This window comes from Gorilla gorilla, chromosome 6 (assembly GCF_029281585.2).
Source record: "Gorilla gorilla gorilla isolate KB3781 chromosome 6, NHGRI_mGorGor1-v2.1_pri, whole genome shotgun sequence".
NCBI lineage: Eukaryota > Metazoa > Chordata > Mammalia > Primates > Hominidae > Gorilla > Gorilla gorilla.
Genome location: NC_073230.2, coordinates 30,838,344 through 30,863,509, shown reverse-complemented (window position 1 = coordinate 30,863,509; position 25,166 = coordinate 30,838,344). Strand labels below are relative to the sequence as shown.

The 25,166-nt window shown below is 41.4% G+C and overlaps 1 protein-coding gene and 1 non-coding gene across 2 annotated transcripts in view; one reads left to right on the top strand and one right to left on the bottom strand.

Annotated features, from left to right (window-relative positions):
• IGF2BP3 (insulin like growth factor 2 mRNA binding protein 3) overlaps positions 1-25,166 on the top strand; it is a 161,192-nt gene that overhangs the window by 69,277 nt on the left and 66,749 nt on the right. The window lies entirely within an intron of this gene.
• On the bottom strand, positions 5,444-5,514 carry LOC115935491 (small nucleolar RNA SNORD65). The gene has a single exon (XR_004071115.1). It is a non-coding gene; the product is annotated as a small nucleolar RNA SNORD65 (small nucleolar RNA).

Here is a 25,166-nt window from a genome sequence, read left to right as displayed (position 1 = left end):
TCGTAATTTTAGTAGAGATGGGGTTTTGCCATGTTGGCCAGGCTGGTCTTGAATTCCTGACCTCAAGACCTCAGGTGATCCACCTGTCTCAGCCAACCAAATTCCTGGGATTACAGGCTTTACAGGTTTCAGCCACCGTGCCTGGCCTAGACTGCATTTTGCTTCATGCCAATCCCTAGGGAAGCAGTGGCTTTTTTTTGGAGACGGGTCTCGTTCTGTCACCCAGGCTGGAGTGCGGTGGTGCAATCTTGGCTCACTGCAACCTTTACCTCCTGGGTTCAAGCCATTCTCCTGCCTCAGCCTGTCGAGTAGCTGGGATTACAGGTGACTGCCACCAAGCCCAGCTAATTTTTGTATTTTTAGTAGAGACAGGGTTTCACCGTGATGGCCAGGCTGGTCTCGAACTCCTGACCTCAGGTGATCCACCGGCCTTGGCCTCCTGAAGTACTGAAATTACAGGCGTGAGCCACCGTGCCCGGCATAGCAGTGACTTTTCACATCTTAATTTCAGAAGACTTCCTGCTGTATTTTTTGTACTGTGAGTTTGAATGATGGAAGACAATTCCTAATACAAGGCAGGAAGGGTCCTGGATTATCAGACTCCCGGCAGTTCATGATGCTGCCTCCATGATGCTGGCAGCCATGATGTTGATGGTGAACCCCCTCAGCAGGGGGCCCGCAACTGTTCCTCTGGTGGGTCTGTGTGAAGGCAAGTACTGCTGGGAAGGGGTCCTACTACTCGGCCACAGTGACTGAATCTTAAATATGGTTGGTGTCCTTACTTTTAGTTATTCTGTATCAGCAGAAAAGTTACAGTTTTTAAAAGGAGACCATTTCTTCAATCATGGTTTAACAATCAGGGTTTTGGGCTGGGCATGGTAGCTCACGCCTGTAATTCCAGCACTTTGGGGGAGGCAGGCAGGTCACTTGAGGTCAGGAGTTCGAGACCAACCTGGGCAACATGGTGAAACCCCCGTCTCTACTAAAAATACAAAAATTAGCCTTGTGTGGTGGCACCTGCTTGTAATCCCAGCTACTCGGGAGGCTGAGGCACGTGAATTACTTGAACCCAGGAGGTGGATACTGCAGTGGGCCAAGATCGTGCCTCTGCACTCCAGCCTAGGCCACAGAGCAAGGCTCCATCTCAAAAAAGTAGGGTTTTGACAGCATCTTAAATACTTCTGCTCTTCCAGCTGACTCATTTTACACACAGTCATTACACTGCGATGCATATGGTTGGCTTTGGTGTGTGCTTGTGTAGGTATTTATGGTTGGATCCATGCACACAGTCATGAGGTGGCTTTTGAAGTTGTTCTCGTGTGAAATGGAAATTCTTGGGCATCTAAGTATTTCTTAATTTTCAGTGGGTGGAACAAGTACAGCCAGATTGAAGGATGTGATTTTATCACGTGCCTTGCTTTCTGAGGCTGGGTCAGCCTTAGTCAGAATGGCCCCTTTTGGTTGTAATGTTGGTGTGGCAGACAGTACTTAGGCTGCCACACCAACACAGAGATATGAAGAACCTCTGATAGCATTGTCCTCAAAATGTTACCCTGGAGGAGCAGGACAAGGTCAGCTGTGGCTCTCTAAGTCCAAAAACCACCTGCTTATTATATAGCTTAGAGATACTACTTCTAATGGTGAAAACTCCAATTACTTTTGTACCAACCTAATATTTTGTTTTAGACTTTCACAGAATTGAATTGCATTAGAAATCAGATAATCTTAGATGCATTTGCCTATTTGTGATTAGCAAAAAGTAATATAATACTTTGGAGAACTTTTTCACATTGTTTTAATGCGTGATTTACTATCCTGGAGAAACAAGATATTGGAAACACAAATGTTTCTTTAGTTGCTCAGCTCCTGTGTGCCTCTTAGATGTACTGAGAACATGTTTAAGGATGCAAACTTTTTATACCATGTATGCCTTATCCACTAGCCAAGGACCTGGTGTGGCATTGAAGTAAAGATATGACAACTTGTTCCAATGTTGGGGAAAAAAAACTGGCTCATATGGCTCAGTGGGAGATGGTGTAGAAATGTGATTCCTTTCTTAGGAATTTTAAAGTGACTTTTTAAACTCTGTACTTTGGGAATTTTCAAACATGCACACATTGAGAAAATAGTATACTGAACCCCCCATCTACCGACCTTAATGATAGTCAACATTCTGCTTTTGTTTTACTGATCAATATTGCTTCACTGTTTTTAGGTGGAGGAGAGGTGTATTATTTTAGAGCAATTCAATATGAGTGATGGTGTAGAAAATTTACATTGCTAACATAAAATAAGAATAGGTATATTAGTTTCCTATGCTGCTGTAACAAATTAATCACAAACTTGGTGGTTTAAAGCAACAGAAATTAATTTTTGTTCTAGAAGCCAGGAGTCTGAAATCAGTCTCTGTGGGTTAAAGTCAAGGTTGTCATGAGAACTGGCTCCCTCTAGAAGTCTTAGGGGAGAATCCGTTTGCTTGCCTTTCCCAGGTTCTAGTGCCTGGCTGTAGTCCTTGGCTTTCATGGTTTCCTCTTTCTTTTTTTTTTTTAAATTTAATTTAATTTTATTATTATTATACTTTAAGTTTTAGGGTACATGTGCACAATGTGCAGGTTACATATGTATACATGTGCCATGTTGGTGTGCTGCACCCATTAACTCGTCATTTAGCATTTGGTACCAAAACAGGTATAGATCAATGGAACAGAACAGAGCCCTCAGAAATAATGCCGCATATCTACAACCATCTGATCTTTGACAAACCTGACAAAAACAAGAAATGGGGAAAGGATTCCCTATTTAATAAATGGTGCTGGGAAAACTGGCTAGCCGTATGTAGAAAGCTGAAACTGGATCCCTTCCTTACACCTTATACAAAAATTAATTCAAGATGGATTAAAGACTTAGATGTTAGACCTAAAACCATAAAAACCCTAGAAGAAAACCTAGGCAATACCATTCAGGACATAGGCATGGGCAAGGACTTCATGTCTAAAACACCAAAAGCAATGGCAACCAAAGCCAAAATTGACAAATGGGATCTAATTAAAGAGCTTCTGCACAGCAAAAGAAACTACCATCAGAGTGAACAGGCGACCTACAAAATGGGAGAAAATTTTCACAACCTACTCATCTGACAAAGGGCTAATATCCAGAATCTACAATGAACTCAAACGAATTTACAAGAAAAAAACAACCCCATCAAAAAGTGGGCCAAGGGTATGAACAGACACTTCTCAAAAGAAGACATTTATGCAGCCAAAAAGCACATGAAAAAATGCTCATCATCACTGGCCATCAGAGAAATGCAAATCAAAACCACAATGAGATACCATCTCACACCAGTTAGAATGGCAATCATTAAAAAGTCAGGAAGCAACAGGTGCTGGAGAGGATGTGGAGAAATAGGAACACTTTTACACTGTTGGTGGGACTGTAAACTAGTTCAACCATTGTGTTTGTCAGTGTGGCGATTCCTCAGGGATCTAGAACTGGAAATACCATTTGACCCAGCCATCCCATTACTGGGTATATACCCAAAGGATTATAAATCATGCTGCTATAAAGACACATGCACACATATGTTTATAGCGGCATTATTCACAATAGCAAAGACTTGGAACCAACCCAAATGTCCAACAATGATAGACTGGATTAAGAAAATGTGGCACATATACACCATGGAATACGATGCAGCCATAAAAAATGATGAGTTCATGTCCTTTGTAGGGACATGGATGAAACTGGAAACCATCATTCTCAGCAAACTATTGCAAGGACAAAAAACCAACCACTGCATGTTCTCACTCATAGGTGGGAATTGAACAATGAGAACACATGGACACAGGAAGGGGAACATCACACTCCGGGGACTGTTGTGGGGTGGGGGGAGGGGGGAGGGATAGCATTTGGAGATATACCTAATGGTTTCCTCTTTCAAAGTGTACCACTTCAGCCTCTGCTTCTGTCCTCACATTGCCTTCTCTCTGACTTTCCCTCCTCTCTCGCCCCTTTTGTAAGGATCCATGATTACATAAGGCTCACCCAGGTAATCCCATAGAATATCTCCACCTCAAGATACTTAATTATACCCTCAAAGTCCCTTTTGCCATATAAGGTAACACTCGCAGTTTTTAAGCATTAGGAGGTAGATATATTTGGGACCATTATTCAATTTACCACCAGTGTAGTCAGCACTCAAGTGTCAAATAAATGGTAATAGGACCACAACCTTGAGAGTGGGGACTCTAAATACTCAGTGGTGAAATACATTAAGATAAAGTTCTTCAGTACCTAGAGGGATTTCTATGCAGAATACATTTTGTCATTTCATGTAGGGAATGCAGCATTCCTATTATGAGATGACAAGTTAGAAGGAGGCATGTGTTGGTGTAAGGCCAGTTAGGTGTTGAAGGAGGCATGGTGTATGGCCAGTTAGGCGATAGAAGGAGGCATATGTTGGTATAAGGCCAGTTTGAGACCTTAGAGGAGACGGCTGCAGTTCAACATCAGAGCCGAGATGGTGCTAGTTCATGGCTCCTGTCTCAGGCTTGACACTGACAGTTGACAACACGGTGCTCTCCTGGGCCTTAGGCCATTCTGTCACCCTCCCTGAGCTGTGGAGCTGAGCTCCTTCCCTGTCCTCGATTCTGCCTCTTCTTAGAAGCCTTTTTGAATTTATCAGAGTGCCTACTATGTGCCGGAGGAGAATTTGCTGCACAAGACAACTTTGATGTCTTATCCAAGTCAGCTTATCTGAACTCGCAAAAAAACAGATTCCTTCTAGCTCTGATTTTCACTAAATGTTTCTGAGGTCTTGGTTATTCTCCACATAAACCTGGAGACATACTTTTCATTAAAATATAAGGCAGAGGTATGGGGTTTCTGGGTCTGAACCCCAGAATGCTCGAATGGAAAGACGGGGTAGGGACTTTGAGGGCAGCTTCTTACTGGCTATGAGACTTTGGATAAAAGTGACAACCATACAGAGTCCCTTTCCCATCTGTGAAAATGGGATTAACAAAAAAAAAGTCCTTTCAGGGTCAATGTGAGAACCAGCAAATAAGACAAGTGCCTCGCCCTGCTGCACTGTGAATTAACTTTTTTTGGAGGCATTTGTCCTTTGGCTGAAATTCACATGCTGTGTGCTCCAGTACTGTGAAGTACTTTACTTCCTCAACCCCATCCTTCTCTTAGCTTCAGGACTTTTTGCATACATTTTCTTTGCCAAGAATCCATTTGCTCTTTTTTTTCCCCCCCAACAGTCTTATTTTGTTCTGGATCCTTTCCATCTTTCTTGATTCTCACCAATTATTTAGCCCTCAATTTAGACATCATTCCTACCACGCTTGGATTAGACATCTCTCCTGTATTTCTCCCATACTTAACACTATGGTAGCACTTAACATGTAGGCTTGCATTCTCTCATGTATTTTTTTTTTTTCTTCAGAAAACTAGGTTTATTGCTACACAATCTGCCAGTAATTCCAGCTATTTTGGGTGATTTCATTATTTGACTTAGCATTGTGTGTGTGTGTGTGTATGTGTGTGTGTAAGTACATATTTCAGAAGTCATAGTCTTCTCTGTTGCCCAGTGCAGTGGTGAGATCATAGCTGACTGCTGCATCAAACTCCTAGGCTAAAGTGATCCTCCCTCCTTTGCCTCCCAAAGTGCTGGGGCTATAGATGTGCACCCCTCCCTGTCCCCTACCCCCAAGCCAGCACTTTATATTTAATTGTCTTCTGACTTGTGTCTATTTCTCCCACCAGAGCTAAGGTGGGTAGGGCTCTGTCCTCCCATGTTATCAAAGACCCAGAACAATGGCTGGTGTGGACTTGTTGGTCAGTATTCACTCACTGAAAGTGTATTGGTTGGGAATTTTTTCAACTCTGTAATGGGTTATTGGGTTAAAAAAAAAAACTCACTGGATTTTTTTGTGTAGGGGTGGGGTAGGGGGGTGGGTATAAGAAAATAGGATATAAATTTGTTGTCTCGAGTCATTGAGGTTTGTGTTTTTGTTATTTTCTTCTTTTTTTGAGATGGAGTCTCGCTCTGTTGCCCAGGCTGGAGTGCAGTGATGTGATCTCGGCTCGCTGCAACCTCTGCCTCCCAGGTTCAAGCAGTTCTCCTGCCTCAGCCTCCTGAATAGTTGGGATTACAGGCACCTGCCACCACGCCCAGCTAATTGTTGTATTTTTAGTAAAGACAGGGTTTTACCATGTTGGCCAGGCTGGTCACGAACTCCTGACCTCAAGTGATTCACCTGCCTCAGCCTCCCAAAATGCTGGGATTACATGCCTGAACCACTGTGCCTGGCCTGTTGGTTTTTCAGTTAATTTTTTTCTTTTTTTGGGGGGGGGGGGGGTAGAGATGGAGTATCGCCATATTGCCCAGGCTGGTCTCAAATTCCTGGGCTCAAACTATCCTCCCACCTCAGCCTCCCAAAGTGCTGGGATTATAGATGTCAGCCACTGCACTTGGCCCGAGGTCATTGAGTTTTATTGATGCAGAAATCACTGAAGTTCTTACAAATGTTTTCGTTTTTTTGTTTCTTTGTGTTTTTTTTTATTTTTTGGTGGCGGCAAATGGAAATCTTGGTGCCAGCTGTGTTGGCCTTTCACTAGCAGGGATCAGATGTTTTGGAAAGTATATTGCGGGTGTTTTATCTTGATTTGGTTACTTGTTTTAAATAGTTCAGGTTGTTTTGGTTAGGCTTTCTAATAGTAGTTGATCATAATACTCTGCTTTCTATTTTGGGGAAAGTTTAATTTCTTATTAAAAAAACTATAAGGAAAACCTCAGACTTTAGTGTTGAAAAAATGAGTCACAAAGAAGTCAGAAACATCAGTGAGGGCTGCTCCTTATGGCTGTGAAATTGAGCAGTCTGTGCCCCCAGATGCCAGCCTCATTAGGGTGGATTAATGCTAAGCTCCTCTGAGCTTACACCCATCATTACTCCATGTTCTCCTTTCTCAGCAAATCTGATGCCCATCAATTCTGAGCATGTTCTGTGCACTTCCAGTATTCCAGTATTGTTTACCACTACTTGAAGTTGCCCAGCTGAACAAATATTTCTGACTTCAGATAATTTACATGGTATCTTTCCCATAAAGGACATGGCTTCATTGTGTTAATTTCTTTCTTGCTTAACTAAACAAGCAAACCTTTCTTTTGTTACAGCTTTGTTTCTGTATGGTAGGAATTCTATTCTGACGTGCTGTTTAATTAATGTTTGAAAAGAGGACCTTTGCTTATATGCTTCCCTTGGCTACCAGAGACAGCTTTGTAGCGCATGATGGAGCCTGCATAATTTCTCACTGACTGTGTTTGCCTTGGTGTTGTCTGCTACTGAGTTTAAGGGTCACCTCTACTATATATTGTTAGAATATTTAACTTCACCACTAACTTCATACCAATTTATTTTCAGTCTTAATTTTTCAATTTATTTTCAGTCTTTATTTTTCTCTCATTGTTTGTTGTTGTTTTGGTGGAGGGTAGGCGCAGGGGAGACAGGGTCTCCCTCTGTCACCCAGGCTGGAGTGCAGTGGCATGATCATAGCTTACTGCAGCCTCGACCTTCCAGGCTGAAGCAATCCTGCTACCTCAGCTTCCCGAGTAGCTGGGACTACAGGTACGTGCCACCACACCTGGCTAAATTTTGTATTTTTTATAGAGACAGGGTTTCGCCATGTTGTTCAGGCCGGTCTCCAACTCCTGGGCTCATACACTTAGCTTGCCTTGGCCTCCTAAAGTAGACATGTTAAAAAGTCTTGCTGATTATAAATAGCTTTATCATTTTGGGAAGTAGATTTTTTAAGTTGTGCAGGTGTGTCTGTAGCTGAAAGACCTTGTTGTGTGAACTAGATTATCTTTAGAAACCTATAACACTAATAATTTTTTTTTTAATCACACAACCCATATACCTGTCTGAAAGATTATGGTATACACAAGTGTAGGAATTACTGTTTATTTGCCTTATCAGAAAGTCTTGAAAGCATTATGGATTTGTGTACCCTCCTAATAACTCGACTGGCCTCTTAAGTTTCCAGTGCATTGGTGAAGGTCACTGCTGGGAATCCATGGTACTTGTTCAGCCTCCTTCCTTCCGCAGCAGGAGGGACTCTCAAGGAGAGACTCTTCTCACTGATCCTAGATTAGGCCGCAGAATCCTTCTCACACGGGCTGTGGATAATCACAGCCAGTTGTTGCAGTTGGCATGCAAAATGAACATGATTGCCCCCCTTGGGCTAGATGATCTTTTAAGAGCCTGTTCATTTCAACTTCCATGTTTATTTTAGCTCCTTTGGGAATATAAAAATTCTCCCAATGTGTGAAGAGAGCACATTCAAATGGTCCATCGTCTGAGAAACTCTCCAGACCACTCATCTGTCCCTCCCAGATTCCCCTCCACTGACCCCTCTCAGCCTGTTTCCCTTTGAGGGCACGGTTTCTGAGCCCCTTAGAGTAGGGTTCAGAATTGAGCATAGTACTTGCTACAGGTCTAAACTGTGCTTATTGCAGGGTGGGATCTTAGCTGTCCTTGACATTTGTTGACATTTGTTCAGTGAATAGAAGATCACATGCCTGTATTCCTTAGGCATGAGATGATCATCGGTTACGATTGAACTAGCTTTTAGTTATTAATAATAACTTGTTATTGATTTACATGTTACAAGGTATGTATGGGAGGGAGGCTTTTGTGAACGAGTTGTCTGATTTAACCACGTTGCCTGGTACTAGCATGAAGGACCATTCTGAGTGATCATTGGTGAGGTGATAGCACAGTTCTGCAGGGAAAGGGTCCTTCTGGAAGGCTATTCCAGCGGGCAGAAGACATCTTGAGTTGGATGAAAGCAAGTTCTCTTGATCACAGAAGCAAAGGTGGGTTAATTCCAAGGAAGCTAATGAGACTTGCTGAGTGTCCCCTAAGGAAGTCAGATATCAGAGTGTCCTCTAGGAACTCCTAAGAAATTGACCAGTGGCCACCTTATAGCAACTGGGAGTTATATGCCACTCACTTTAATTTTTTAAATTAGAAATGTTTTTGGCACAGTGGCTCATGCCTGTAATCACAGCACTTTGGGAGGCCAAGGTGGGAGGATTTCTTGAGCCCAAGAGTTCAAGATCAGCCTGGGCAACATGATAAAACCCCATCTCTTAAAAAAAGTACAATAATTTGCCAGGCGTGGTGGCCCACGTCTGTAGTCCCAGCTACTTGGGAGGCTGAGGTGGGAGTATCCCTTGAGCCTGGGAAATCGAGGCTGCAGTGAGCCGTGATCATGCAATCATACTGTGGCCTGGGTGACAGAGCAGCAAGACCCTGTCTCCAAAAACAAACAAAAAAAAGTGTTTGTGTTCACTTTAGAAAACAGAAAAAAGGGCTTAAAATCCTACCATTCAGAGGTAACTATCATTAATAGTTGTATATTTGTGTGTGTGTGTGTATGTATATATATGTGTGTGTGTGTATATGTGTGCATATGTGTGTGTATGTGTGTATATATATACATATATACACATACACACATATACACACATATACACATATATACATATATACATATATACATATATACACATATATACATATATACATATATATATATACACACACACACATATATATATAGGATGATTAGCTGTCCTTGTCTTTTTTTTTTTCTTCCAAATGGTTTTCCATTTGTGACAGCACTACTTACTGAATCAGCCTTTTCTTGAGGTCAGCCTTTGTGCTATCGAGCACTGTGACATGTTCGCAGAAAGTGTTGCCTTTCTCATTTGAGGCTTAGCTAAGCTTGAGGAAGTCTTGGTTCATTAGGGTTAGTGAGGAAGGGACTGATGGTTCTGCCCTCATTTTGGCCACATCTGCCATACTGTGGGCAGTACTGGCCATCAGTTTACAACATTCGTGAATGCAGAGAAGAGTAGTCTCTCCTTCTTTACTGCTTACCTTAAATACTTTCTGTAGGTTAGCTCTGTTGGGTAGGGTGTGTAGCAGGTGACACCAGTATTGTGCGTTTTAATCTGGGTGCATTATCTTTTATGTCATTAATATCCTAGAAGAGCTATTAATAAGACTTGCTGGGTTGTTCGATTTTCAGTTTTGTTTCAGATGCTTAGCAATTTACTTATTGTTTCTTGAACTAAATACATTGAAGAGTAAGGCCTAAAAGTAGTGGTTCATGAACATTCACTTGTAAAAACAGAAACATTCCTTCTCCTTGCCTCAAGTTCTTACTCATTTTGATCTTGCCATTCTACCTTCTGTGGTACAAATTATTCAACTAGGGTGTGTACTGGGCCTGTCTACAGACAATGATCAGTGCTTTTTATCATTTTAAAAAGACTTTTTCATTTGCAGTCTTTTGGATGAAACATTTCTCAGGTTATTCTGCTTTTCTTTGGTGATACTTGATTCTAAGTAGATGTCTGTAGTACCTTAGTCATTGTAATGTAAGTCTCAGTTTCATGTTTTGTTTGGGGCTCAGTTCCAAAGAAGTTAAAAATTAATCAGCACTGGCTTCCAGGAATAGATCAGAAAGTCTGAGTGTCTAAACCCATTACAGCTGTTAAAGCTGTCCTCGCACCCCTGGAAAGCGAGAGTGTCATGGATGGGTTGCGGCTATGTCAGTAACCTTACAACTGAGATTTTAAAAGGCAATGACAAGGCCGGGCACGGGGGCTCACACCTGTAATCCCAGCACTTTGGGAGGCTGAGGCAGGCAGATCATTTGAGGTCAGGAATTTGAGACCAGCCTGGCGAATGTGGCTAAACCATGTCTCTACTAAAAATATAAAAATTAGCTGGGTGTAGTGGCACACGCCTGTAATCCCAGCTACTCAGGAGGCTGAGGCACAAGAATCGCTTGAACCCAGGGGGTGGAGGTTGCAGTGAGCCAAGATCGTGCCACTGCACTCTAGCCTGGGTGACAGAGTAAGAATCTGTCTTTAAAAAAAAAAAAAAAAAAAAAAGCCAGGCGTGGTGGTTCACGCCTGTAATCCCAGCACTTTGGGAGGCCGAGACGGGCAGATCACTTGAGGCCAAGGGTTCAAGACTACCCTGGCTAACGTGGCTAAACCCTGTCTCTACTAAAAATACAAAAAATTAGCTGGCGTGGTGGTGGGTGCCTGTGATCCCAGCCACTCAGGAGGCTGAGGCAGGAGAATTGCTTGAACCCAGGAGGTGGACGTTGCACTGAGCCGAGATCATGCCACTGCACTCCAGCCTGGGCAACAGAGCGAGACTCTGTCTCAAAAAAAAAAAAAAAAAAAAAAAGGCAACAATAAATCCAAGGTGACAAAAACAGCTGTAAAGTTTTTAGCTGTCTTTTCAAAAACGAAAGTTGTGTGCTGTACAGTTGTGGTCTTGGCATTCCTGTGCTGCCTATGCACAAGCTATGAAGAGGGAGAAAAGGGGGTAAAGGTGGTTGTGCTGTTACAGGTTTTGTATTTAATTCTAGCTGGCATGTGAGGGATTTCATTCATGTGCCAGAGTGGGAAGTCCTGGAGAGTGGGGTTGCCCTGCTGTCTGAATCTTCCCACCAGCTACTCCTAACAGAGCTCTGGTGGTTTACCCTAATCTAGCGGCACTCTTTGCTTTCCTGTAGCTCAGTGGCTTCATCTGTATTCTTGTCTTGGTCAGTCAAGGGACAGATCTACGCTTGTTTAGTCGGTATTTTGGTTTCAAACTGATTTTTTTTTTCTTTTCAGAAGCCTCAGTTAAAGAATGACTTAAATATACTTCTTCCCCATTATAGGTAATACAGGCTCATTGAATAAAATTTGGAAAGTAAAGTTCAAAAATATCTTGGCATATTACCTTTCATACTTCTATGCAGGTATACACACAAATTGAATTAGATCAGAGTGAATTTTTAGGCTATTTGATATTAACAAAACTTATAGAAATTCTATGTTGCTTTATACTTTCCCCCACTAATGGACAAGACATTGTTTTTCCATATCCTCCCCAGCATACTTCATGCTAACATAATTCAAAATATTAGCCAATTTTGTCTGCAAAAACTAGCATCGTTATTTCACTTGGCATATTTGCCTATCTTTGACCAATAGTCAAAGGGGTGTGTGTGTGTGTATTTTAGAGACAGGGTCTCACTCTGTTGCCCAGGCTGGAGTGTACTGGGTCAGTCACGGCTCACTGCAGCCTTGACCTCCCAGTCTCCCAAGTAGCTGGGACTACCGATGCATACTACCACACCCAGCTAATTTTTTTTTTTTTTTTTTTTTTTACAGAAGGGATCTCGCTATGTTGCCCAGGCTGGTCTTGAACTCTTGACCTCAAGGGATCCTCCTGACTTGGTCTCCCAAAGTGCTGGTATTATGAGCATGAGCTACCACACCCAGCCTGACCATTTATTTTTGACTCTCAGTTCTATTCATGGCTTCTTTTCTCCAACTGTATATGTCTGATATTCTTCACACTTTTTGGGCAAACAGTTACAATGTGTTGATTAAAGATTTATCATCCAATTTCTTTTTCCCATCTGTGTAGTCTTGTAATTTAAAAAAAAAAAAAACAGTACTGAATATATTGCATGTAATTTCCTGCTTTTTTCTCACTTAAACCTTAAGCCTTTTCACACATTAAACATTGGGAGTTAGTCGGGTATGGTGGCTCACCCCTGTAAATCCCAGCACTTTGGGAGGCCGAGGTGGGCAGATCACCAGGTCACGAGTTTGAGACCAGCCTGGCCAATATGGTGAAACCCCTTCTCTACTAAAAAATAGAAAAATTAGGCGGGTGTAGTGGCGTGTGCCTGTAATCCCACCTACTCGGGAGGCTGAGGCAGGAGAATCACTTGAACCTGGGAGATGGAGGTTGCAGTGAGCCGAGATAGTGCCACTGCACTCCAGCCTGGGCGACAGAGTGAGACTCTGTCTCAATTAAAAAAAAAAAAAAAAAAAGGAATAATTCTCACTTTTGTTCTGATTTATAACAACTTAAATTGTTGAATTAGTAGGTCTTTTTAAAAAACAGCTTTATTGAAGTATGATGGACATAAACACATCTTTAAAGTGCACATTTTGATAAGTTTTAACATACATATACACATGTGAAACCATTAAGATTTACCTATGATGTGTGAGTCAATAGCTTATTCCTTTTCATAGCTGAGTAGTGGTTTGTTGTGTAGATATACTACAATTTACTTGTTTACCTGTTGATGAACATTTGGGCTGTTTCCAGTTTTTAACTACTACTGGTAAAGGTGCTATGAACATTTATGTGTAGGTCTCTATGTGGATGTTTGCTTTTGTGAGGACCCACTTGTAACCCCCAGAGATAGTGTGAAGATAAACTAAAGACATTTGAGATTCAACAGATGCAGAAAGAAGCCTAATCAGAAATTCCTTACTTTAACTAAAGGCAGAAACTTCTGGGAATGAGGCTGCTAAAAATCCCCTCCCTTGGGGAATGTTCTTGGCCTGAAAAAAAAAAAAAAAAGATGGAGAAGACCACTCTCATCTGCATAAACAAACATTACGACAAAATTTATCTCTGTTCCCCTTAAAACCGATTTATTTTCCCATAGAAGCCTTTTCTCCCGTATCCTTTTTCCCCAGTTAATTGAGTTTGTAAACTCCCTTTTTTAGCTGTTTAGAGTACTGCTTTTGCGCACTTCCATATGCGTATGAAAAAGTTTTGGTTTTTTTCTCCTGTTCATCTGTGCATTGTCAGTTGAATACGTAGGCCCTCAATTACTGAACCTAAGTTGATAAAGGAGAAAGTTTTTCTTCCTGGTATATTCATTTCTCTCAGGTAAATACACGGGTGGAATAACTGGATCATATATTTAATGTTTTTAAAAAATTCTAGGCCGGGCACAGTGGCTCAAGCCTGTAATCCCAGCACGTTGGGAGGCTGAGGCAGGTGGATCTTGAGGTCAGGAGATTGAGACCATCCTGGCTAACACGGTGAAACCCCATCTCTACTAAAACAAAAAATTAGCTGGGCGTGGTGTCGAGCGCCTGTAATCCCAGCTACTCGGGAGACTGAGGCAGGAGAATGGCGTGAACCCGGGAGGCGGAGCTTGCAGTGAGCCGAGATCACACCACTGCACTTCATCCAGCCTGGGCGACAGAGCGAGACTCCGTCTCAAAAAAAAGAAAAAAAAAATTCTAAACTTTTCCATAGTAGTTGTGCCACTTTATGTTCTCACCAGCAGGTCCAGTCCTTGACAACACTTGGTGGTTTAATTTTAGCCATTCTAAAATGGCTCTGCATCCTTGCCATAGGTGTGTAGTATCTCATTGTGTGAGTATGTGTGTGTGTTTATAATAACTTTATTGAGATATTCACATACCAAGTGGCTTCTTTCTCTTAGTATAATGCTCTCAATGTTCATGGGTATTGTAGCAGGTTATCAGTGCTTTGTTCCTTTTTTAAAATCAGATAATTTAAATCAGATAATTTAAAACAAATTGTAGAATAGCCATAGGTTTACAGGGAAGTAGTACAGATAGTGTAGAGTTCCCACACACCCTAGACCCAGTCTTCTCTGTTATTAACATAATACTTGAGTATGGCACATTTGTCACAATTAAAGAACCAAATTATTATTTCATGGTTTATAGTAAACCAAATTCCATATTGTTACTCAGATTTCCTTAGTTCTTACCTAATATCCTTTATCTGTTCCATGATCCTGTCTGGGACACTATTTCATTGTCATGTTTCCTTAGGCTTCTCTTGACTGACTGTGACAGTTTCCTAAACTCTCCTTTTTATTGATGATCTGGACAGTTTTCAGGAATATTGATCAGGTATCTTGTCGAATGACCCTCATTTGGAACTTGTGTGAAGTTTTTCCCATTATTAGACTGGGTTTATGGACTTTCTAGGAGGAAGACTTCAGATAAAATGTCATTCTCATTATATCAAGGGCACATACAAGCAATATGACTTACCACTGATGTTGATGGTAACCAACCAGCCTACCTACCTTCCTTCCTTTTTCTTTCTTTCTTTCTTTCTTTCTTTTTTTTTTTTTTTTTTTGACAGAGTCTTGCCGTGTCGCTAGGCAGGAGTGCAGTGATGTGATCTCGGCTCACTGCAACCTCCACCTCCCAGGTTCAAGCAATTCTCCTGCCTCAGCCTCCCCAGTAGCTGGGATTACAGGTGCTTGCCACCATGCCTGTTTAATTTTTGTATTTTTAGGAGAGATGGGCTTTCACCATATTGGCCAGGCTGGTCTCGAACTCCTGACCTCAGGTGATCCACCTGCCTTGGCCTCCAAAGTGCTGGGATTATGGGTGTGAGCCACCATGCCCAGCCCACTGATGTTAACCTTGATCACCTGGATGAAATAGTATTTGTTAGTTTGCACACCACCCCTCCCTGCCAATACTTTGCACAGCCCATACTTAAGTAGTGGAGAATTACGCTCTATCTCCTTGAGGGTGGACCGTCTACATAAATTATTTGGAATTTCTCTCCTTGGAGATCCGTTCAATCTTCCCTATTTGTTCAGTCATTTGGCTTGTGGATATTTATTTTGTACTCTGGGCTATAGTCTAATACTACTTTAACTATTTTGCTGTTCTGATGTTCCAGCTTTGGCTGTTGGGGGCTCCTGTGTCCCTTTGGTCACTCCATCATTGTGTGTTTCTGTGTGTGGTGGTTTTTTGTTGGTTGGTTGCGATTGGTTTTTTCTTTTTGAGTACGTACTTTCTGGCACTACAAGATATTTCAGGATTATCTTGTAGAATTCCTGCTTCAGTCCTTGAAATAGCTATTTGTCTAAGGAGCTTTGGTTCCTTTTATTGGAGAATGGCTCAGGCACTCCATCCGCCTTGGCCTCCCAAAGGGCTGGGATTAGAGGTGTGAGCCAGCACGCCTGGCCAATATTTCACATCTTAAAAACTTTATGAAATGGATAATTTTTAAGCATTTACAAATGTAGAGAGAATAGTATAATAAATCTCCCCATGTACCTATCCCCTAACTTCAATTATCAGCTTAAGGCCAATCTCATTTCCTCTATATCTATCCCACCTCTCTCTATCAGATAATTTGAAACAAATCTTAGATAAGTATTTTCATTAGAAATTATTTTAGCATGTATCTCTAAAAGATATGGGCTTAAAAAAATCAATATCATCACATATAAAAAATTCTCATAAACCATGAAGTCTGTTCAAATATCTTAGTTGGTTCACATTTGAAAAATTGTATTAGGATCCAAATAGGCTGGATGTGGTGGCTCATGCCTGTAATCCCAGCACTTTGGGAAGCAGAGGCAAGACAACTGCTTCATCCTAGGCATTTGAGACCAGCTTTGGGCAATGTGGCGAGACCCTGTCTCTCTTTCTAAAAAAAAAAAATAGATGGGCAGTAGGGGGAATCCAAATGAGGTTTATATTTTGCAGTTAGTCGATTTAAGTCTCTTGACTTTTAGGTTCCCATTCCTTTTTTTATCTTCCCCCACCCCCTACCCCATTGGTTGAAGAAACTCTTTTATCCTGTCATGTTTAGGTTTGCTGACTTCATCCTTGAAGTACAGTACATGTTCCTCAGTCTTCTGGATTCTTGTGAATTGGTGGTTAGATTTAGAGCAGTGATCTCAACCTTAAATTTAAAAAATTCTAATGTCCAGGCTATGTCTCATACTAATTTGAATTTCTAGTCTTAGGATCCAGGCATCAGTATTTTTAGCTCCTCAGGTGATTGTACTGTGCTGCCAAGATTGAGAACCACAGTAGATCTGGGCATATTCAGATTCACTTTCTTTCTCCCTCCCTTCCACTTCCCCTCTTTCTCTTTAAGCAAGAATACTTCATAGATGGTAGTACAGACTTCTGTCAGGAAGTACATACTTGCTTTTCTCTTTTTGTAATGTTAGCAGCCATAGATTTGAGAGCTCCATTATTTCATAAAGGGAGGCAAAAAGGTCATTTTCCAATTCTGTTATTCTTTCATTTATTAATTGAAACACTTCTATAAAGAGAAACTCCCAGATACTATTTGGTTACTGCCAAAATTTAATTTCTATAAGAAAGGCATTAATGTTTGATTTTACAGATGGCTTATCAACTTATAATGGGGTTATGGTCCTGATAATCCCATTATAAGTTGAAAATATTGTAAGTTGAAAATTCATTTAATACACCTAACGTACCAGGTAGGATATTTTTGTTTTGTTTTGTTTTGAGATAGTCTCACTCTGTCACCCAGGCTGGAGTACAGTGTTATATGATCCTGGCTCACTACAACCTTTGCCTCTGAGGCTCAAGTGATCCTCCCACCTCACCCTCCTGAGTAGGTGGAACCGCAGGCCCGCACCACCACACCCAGCTAATTTTTGTATTTTTTGTAGAGACGGGGTTTTGCCATGTTGCCCAGGCTGGTCTTGAACTCCTGGGTTCAGGTAACCTGCCTGCCTCTGCCTCCCAAAGTGCTGGGATTACAGTATGAGCCACCTCGCCCAGTGCCTACCAGGTTGTTTTATCAAGATCCATTTATGGCCATTCTTTTTAAAGGGCTGCATAATTGGAAAAGACTAATATATCTTTTGTTGGGGTTGTATAAATTGTTTCCAGTCTCATTCTTATAAATAGGGCTTTGTTAAACTGCTTTGAGATACAATTTATATACCATACAATTCACCCATTTAAAGTGTACAATTCAGTGGTTTTTAGTGTATTCACAAATACATACTACCACAATTAATTTTAGAATATTTTTATCACCTCAAATTCTGCACCCTTCAGATATCGCTATCCTGTTCTTTCCCCCCACTGAACCCCCATCACCCCAGTCCACTTAGTCCTAAGCATCTGCTAATCTTTCTATATTTCCCTATTCTGGGCATTTCATATAAACACAGTCATATAATATGTGGTCTTTTGTGTCTGGCTTCTTTCACTTAGGAAAGTGTTTACAAGGTTCTTCAATGTTGTTGCCTGTATCCAGACTTTTATTCTTTTTTTTTTTTTGAGATGGAGTCTTGCTCTGTCGCCCAGGCTGGAGTGCAGCGGCACGATCTCGGCTCACTGCAACCTCTTCCTCCCAGGTTCATGCCATAGTCCTGCCTCAGCCTCCCGAGTAGCTGGGACTACAGGCGCCCACCACCACGCCCGACTAAGTTTTTGTATTTTTAGTAGAGACGGGGTCTCACCGTGTTAGCCAGGATGGTCTCGATCTCCTGACCTCATGATCCACCCGCCTCGGCCTCCCAAAGTGCGGGATTACAGGTGTGAGCCACCGTGCCCGGCTCCAGACTTCACTCTTTTTATTGCTGAGTAATACTCCACTGCATAAATATACCACGTTGTTTATCCGTTCGTCAGTCCATGGATATTTTGGTTGTTTCCACTTTTTGGCTATAGTAATGCTTCTGTGTACATTAATGTACGATTTCTTGTGTGAACATGTGTTTTCATTTTTCTTGGGTATGTTTCTAGGAGTTCAATTGCAGAGTCACATAGTAACTTTATGTTTTAACATTTTGAGAAATTGCCGGACTGTTATCCAAAGTGGCTGCACCATTTTACATTCTTGCCAGCGGTATAAGATGGTTCTAATCTCTTCATTTTCTTTGCAAACACTTGGTATGATCTGACTTTTTGATTATAGCCTACTGGGTGTAAAGTGGTATCCTCTTGTGGTTTTTGTTTGCATTTCCCTGATGACTAATAATATCAAGCATCTTTTCATGTGTTTATTGAGCATTTGTAGTATATCTTCTTAGACAAATAATCTGAGTAGACATTTTTCCAATCTGTTAATGGATTATTTGTCTTTATTATTGAGTTGTAAAAGTTACTCACATACTTGCTTGTTAGCCTGCGTGTAAACATCTAAATCCATCAGCCTACATGTCCTGATTTTTGTGCTACACTTCCATCACTATTCACTGTATTTAATAAATAATTAGTATTAAAGACTAGTTTATCAAAATAATCTATGTAGTTATATTGTTTCCACACATGGCTTTGCTTAGGTGTGTTTGTTTGTTTGTTTTGAGACAGAGTCTTGCTGTGTCACCCAGGCTGGAGTGCAATGGCGCCATCATAGCTCACTGCCACCTCTATTTCCTGGGCTCAAATGATCCTCCTGCCTCAGCCTCCCAAGAAGCTGCATCTGTAGGTGCAAGCCACTGCACCTAGCTGATTGATGTGTTTTTTTTTTTTTTTTTTTTTTTTTGGTAGAGCTAGGTTTTTCTGTATTGCCCAGGATGGTCTCAAACTCCTAGGCTCCATCAAATCTCTACCCTCCCTTACCCCTCCACCCCTGCTTTGGCCTCTCAAAGCACTGGGATTTACAGACATGAGCTACCACACCCAGCCTTGATTAAGTATTGAGTTTGTTATGGGGTTCTAGAATTTTGATCTTTATGCTTACTTGTCTGAGGTGTCACTAATGGCAAGGCCATTTTTGTTTTACCATAAGGCGTATAGCAATTGGATGAAAATTAATGGTAGGAGGATAGTTATTGAGATGGCAGATGATGCACTGATTGTGATATAAGTGAATTTGTATTTAGCTGAACTTTTGGTCATGATTAAAATTCTGACAGATGTAGTGCTTGAATTTGTTTTTAGCAATTTTACTGCTTCTGTCTACAAAATATGTTAAACAATGAGAGAATATTTCTCTTACGATACAGTTGAAATCCTAGGAAACTTTATCTTGGAAAAAAAATAAACCTGGTAAGATCAAATTTCATTTTACTCAAACTACAGCGTTTTCTGAAAGATGCAGGAGTTGCTATTCTGCCAACCTGTTTTGTTGTATTCAGAGATAATAACCTGTGTAGTGCCCATTACATAGTGAAGTTTTTTGTTTTTTGTTTTTTTAAAACAGCGTCTCTGTTGCCCAGGCAGGAGTACAGTGCTGCAACCATGGCTCACTGCAGCCTCAACCTCCTGGGCTCAAGTGATCCTCCCACCTCGGCCTCCTGAATAGCTGGGACCACAGGGGTGTGTCACCACACCTGGCTAATTTATTTTGTGTAAAGATGGGGTCTTCCTACGTTGCCCAGGCTAGTCTCCTGAGCTCGAGTGATTCTCCCGCCTCGGCCTCCCAAGGTGCTGGGATTATAGGTGTGAGCCACTGCACCAGGTCACATAGTGACGTTTTAATGAACAGTGCAAATGTTACATCTTTGCCCAGTGATTATTGTTAATTTTAAACTTTGGACTTTGACGTTAAAAATTAAGTTTTAAGGCCGGGTGCATTGGCTCAAGCCTGTAATCCCAGCACTTTGGGAGGCCGAGGTGGGTGGATCATTTGAGGTCTGGAGTTCGAAACCAGCCCTGCCAACATGGCAAAACCCCATCTCTACTAAAAATACAAAAATTAGCTGGGCGTGGTGGTACGTGCCTGTAATTCCAGCTACTCAGGAGACTGAGGCAGGAGAAGTGCTTGAACCTGGGAGGTGGAGGTTGCAGTGAGATGAGGTCATGCCACTGCACTCCAGCCTGGGTGACACAGTGAGACTCCATCTAAAAAAAAAATTAAAATTTAACTTAAAATTTTAAAATCAGCCATCACGTTAATGAACATATAAGCATATACAAGTAGAGAGTATATAATAAATCCTCATGTACCTGTCAACCAGCTTCAAAATTTATCAACTTTCTGTGCTTGCTGGTATGAAGAGCTTTTGAAGAATCATTTTCCATACAAGGTGGTGACTTTTTGAGAAACGGGTGTAGCCTATCGAGCACTGACTTTAGAGTCACACAGTGTGGGTTCACATCCTGACTCTTCACGTATTTCCTGTCCCGCTGGGCATGTGGCCTTTCCTCTTTGAAACTCAATTTTTGCATCTTGAAAACAGGATTAATATCTGCCTTTGAAGGTTGTTCAGATGACTAAGTGGAATAATGTGTGTGAAGAATCCAGTGTGTTTGGTGGCTGATTACTGTGTGGATAATAGAGACTGCTGGGAGGAGGGATTTCTCCATTGCTGTGTGGGAGTCCCAAAGTCTATAGCTCTGTGCTAGGGCCTGTTCTAGATACAGCTGTGAAGTTGAGTCTAATTTAGACATGGACAAGTGAATGGCCTTCCAAAGTAAAGACAAGCCCCTGGGTTAGGTTGGAGGTGGGTGCTTACTATGGAAGATGGGAGAGAGGTGTATTAATTTATCAGGGCTGCTGTAACTAATTTCCACAAACTGGAAAGCTTAAGACGAAGTTCTGGAAACCAGAAGTCTGCCAACGGGTGCTGGCAAGCCTTCCTCCTAGCCTCTAGTGGCTGTGCCCAATCTTTGCTGTTCCTTGGCTTGTAGCTGCATCATCCCAGTCTCTGCCTTTGTAGTCACGTTGTGTTCTCCCTGTGTGTGTCCGTCCAAATTTCCCTCTTAAAAGGATATTAGTCATTGGATTAGAGCTATATTCACAGGTACTGGTGAATTTTTAAAGGGCGCTATTCATCCCAGTACAGGGAGTTAACCAAGACTGGGGTGATCAGGGATTGTGTCCTAGAAGTAAGAAGACATAGTGTGTTCTAGTTTAAAGGTAGTTAGTAGGGAATCAGTTGGGAGTGGATGAGAGTAATGTATGACAGTCTTGAACCATATTAAATTGCATGGATGCCACTCATCGGCCAAGAAGCATGGTGGGCAGTAGGCCGGGCACGGTGGCTCATGCCTGTATCCCCAGCACTTTGGGAGGCCGAAGCGGGTGGATCACGAGGTCAGGAGATCGAGACCATCCTGGCTAGCACAGTGAAACCCCGTCTCTACTAAAAAATACAAAAAATTAGCTGGGCATGGTGGCAGGCACTTGCAGTCCTAGTACTCGGGAGGCTGAGGCAGGAGAATGGCGTGAACCCGGGAGGCGGAGGTTGCAGTGAGCTGAGATCGTGCCACTGCACTCCAGCCTGGGCAACAGAGCGAGACTCCATCTCAAAAAAAAAAAAAAAAGGCATAGTGGGCAGTCTCCACGGTTTTTACCTCAAAATTCACAGTGCAGTGGGTATTCTTTTGTATTCACGGCTGAACGTTAATTTTGAAATAGCCTGTTTATATTTAAAGACATTACCAAGTTACGACTTTCTCAACCCATCTTAGAAGTTGACATTCAAATTCTCTGCATCCCTGACCCCTCACCAGTTAGCTGACCATGGCTTGACCTCTCAAGTGCACCTGTGTAAGACTTCACTTGTTAACAATAAGAGATGCATGGAATTGCCCCGTGTATAGCCAGTGCATGGATGTATATTTTGTAGGGACCAAATACAAGCTATAAGAGCATATAGGTTCCAAACCAAGTATGGACTGAGAGTGGCGAGTTGCAGACACAACTCTGGGAATCCTGCTGTTGAGGATAGAAGCAGGCACATGGGGAGGAGCAGTTTGAAGACTAGAAAATTGAGATTTTGTTTTGTAATATCTTTAAACTCCAGGTGAACTTGGTTGGTGAATAAAGCTTCTGTGAGGGCAATTTACTGTTTTATAGAATTGATTTCCTAAAAGATTTGCCGTTAACTAAACTGTCTTCTGCTAACCATAACTTCTCCTTGATTATTAATGGACCCCTGTTACTCATTAAAACCTTTAAAATTACTTGAGAATGCCTGCTTCTAGTCCCAGTTCATTCGTAATAGGTGCTATCCAAATTGGTACTCAAATATTTTCTAAACAACATGAAGTGGGATCACATCTGAGGGGTAGGATCTGAGTGAAAAGTTGGATTAATAGAATTTTGGACCAAAAGCAGTACTTGTGGAGTTAAGCAGTTTTTTAACTACAGCAGATATAAGAGAACATGGCTGGGATCAAAAAATGCCTTTATCTTGAATACACACTAGCTGAGACAGAGCAACAGTGGGTGTGGGGAAACCTTGGTTTGCCTTGTAGAACTACCTGCTCCACCCCACCAGTAAATTTCAGAAGGAAAAAATTTCAAGGACATTTGTAACACTGATAATTTGTCCACCCATTGTTCAAAAGCAGCTGAACTTATTATGAAACACATGTCCATCATAGGAAACAAATGCTAATGGAGGGAGGGACTCCACTAGTCCGCTTTCTTCCATAGAACTCTGACCTTGTCCTAGCAGTGTGTTCAATATGCCACAATAAGTTGGTGTGGTAAGCATCTTTTTTCCTCTGCTTTGTCTCCAAATAATTCATACATTTGGCTCTGCTCATTCAATTGTGTTTCTCCAGTACTCTCCCGGGGGAGCCTTACGAATAGAAGAGAAGGCCGGGCACGGTGGCTCACACCTGTAATCCCAGCACTTTGGGAGGCCATGGTGGGTGAATCACAAGGTCAAGAGATTGAGACCATCCTGGCCAACATGGTGAAACCCCGTCTCTACTAAAAATACAAAAATTAGCTGGGCATAGTGGCGTGCACCTGTAGTCCCAGCTACTCGGGAGGCTGAGGCAGGAGAATGGCTTGAACCCGGGAGGTGGCGGTGGCAGTAAGCCAAGATCATGCCACTGTACTCCAGCCTGGCGACAGAGCGAGACTCTGTCTCAAAAAAAAAAAAAAAAAAAAAAAAAGCAAAAATTAGCCTGGCATGGTGGTGCACGCCCGTAATCCCAGCTACTTAGGAGGCTGAAGCAGGAGAATTGCTTGAACCTGGGAGGCAGAGGTTACAGTGAGCCAAGATCACACCACTGCACTCCAGCCTGGGAGACAGAGCGAGACTCTGTCTCAAAAAAAAAAAAAAAAAAAAAAAAAACCAAAAAGAGAAATGTCTATTTTCCTGGCATTTTTTTTGTTGGTGTTGAAAACTATCTAAAGGCCAATGTAATTCAGATTTGATATTTGTTTTCATTTTCTTCCTGATTCTAAAATTATATACTCCTTGTAGAAAACTTGAAAAGTGAAAAGAAAAAGTATTTCTCCCAATGGCAACATTATTCCATGACTGATAGTTCAGTTTAATGGTTAGGCATTTTTCAACATTGTTGGGTCTTGCATGTATAATTTTATATCCTGTTTTAAACATTTTTAATTTTTTTAAAAATCGAACTATATTTGATGTCATAAAATTCACCTTTCTGAAGCATACAATTCAGTGGTTTTTAGTATAGTCTAAAGGTTTGGAAGTATCACCACTAATCTTAAGACATTTTAATTACTCCCAAAAGTAACCCTATAGCCATTAACAGTCACTTGCCCCTCCTATCTTCCAGTCTCCTCCCAGGCCCTAGAAACCACTAATCTACTTTCTGAGTCTCTAGCTTTGCCTATTGTGGACATTTAATATAAAAGGAATCATATACTGTGTGGCCTTTTATGTCTGGCTTCCTTCACTTAGCATAATATTTTCAAGGTGCAGCCAGATTTTAGTAGGTACTTCATTCGTTTTTATGGCTGGGTAATAATTATTGTGTGAATATACCACTTACTGTTTATCCATCCAGCAGCTGATGAACATTTAGGTTGTTTCCATTGAATGATGCTGCTCTGAACACTGGTGTACATGTTTTTGTGTAAACATAGATTTTCAGTTCTTTTGGGTGTATACCCAGGAATGGAATTGCTAGATCATATGGTAACTTTTTGAAGAATAACCAGACAGTTTTCCAAAGAGGCTGCACCATTTTACATTCCCACCAACAATGTCTGAGGGTTCCAGTTTCCCTATATCCTTTGCCTAAACACTTGTTATTATTTGTCTTTTCAATTGTAGCCATCCTAGTGGGTGTGAAGCGATAAGTCACTTTAGTTTGATTGCTGTTACCCTACTGACTAATGATGTTGAGCATTGTTTCATGTGCTTATTAGTCATCTGTATATCTTCTTTGAGGAAATGTCTATTCACTTCCTCTGCATAAAAAAATGGGTTATTTGGCCTTTTAGTGTTGAGTTATAAGAGTTCTTTGTATATTCTAGATGTAAGTCCCTTATCAGATATATGATTTGCAAATATTTTCTCCCATTATCTATGTCTTTGCACTTTCTTGATAGTGTTCTTTGAAGCACAAAGGTTTTATTTTTTGTTCTTTTCTTTTTAGCACAGTTTTTTTTTAATTTTGTCATAAACATTATATAATTGGACTCCTTAAGTGTATAATGGATGTTTTTTCTGTTCTATATGTAACTGGTAATTTACTTAACCATTCCTCATGTTTAACAATTACCACAGTTGTGAACATATCTGTGGATGAATTTACACCCACATTCCTGCTGATTTCTTTAGTGACGATTGAACAGAAATAAAATTAGCAGGTCAAAGAT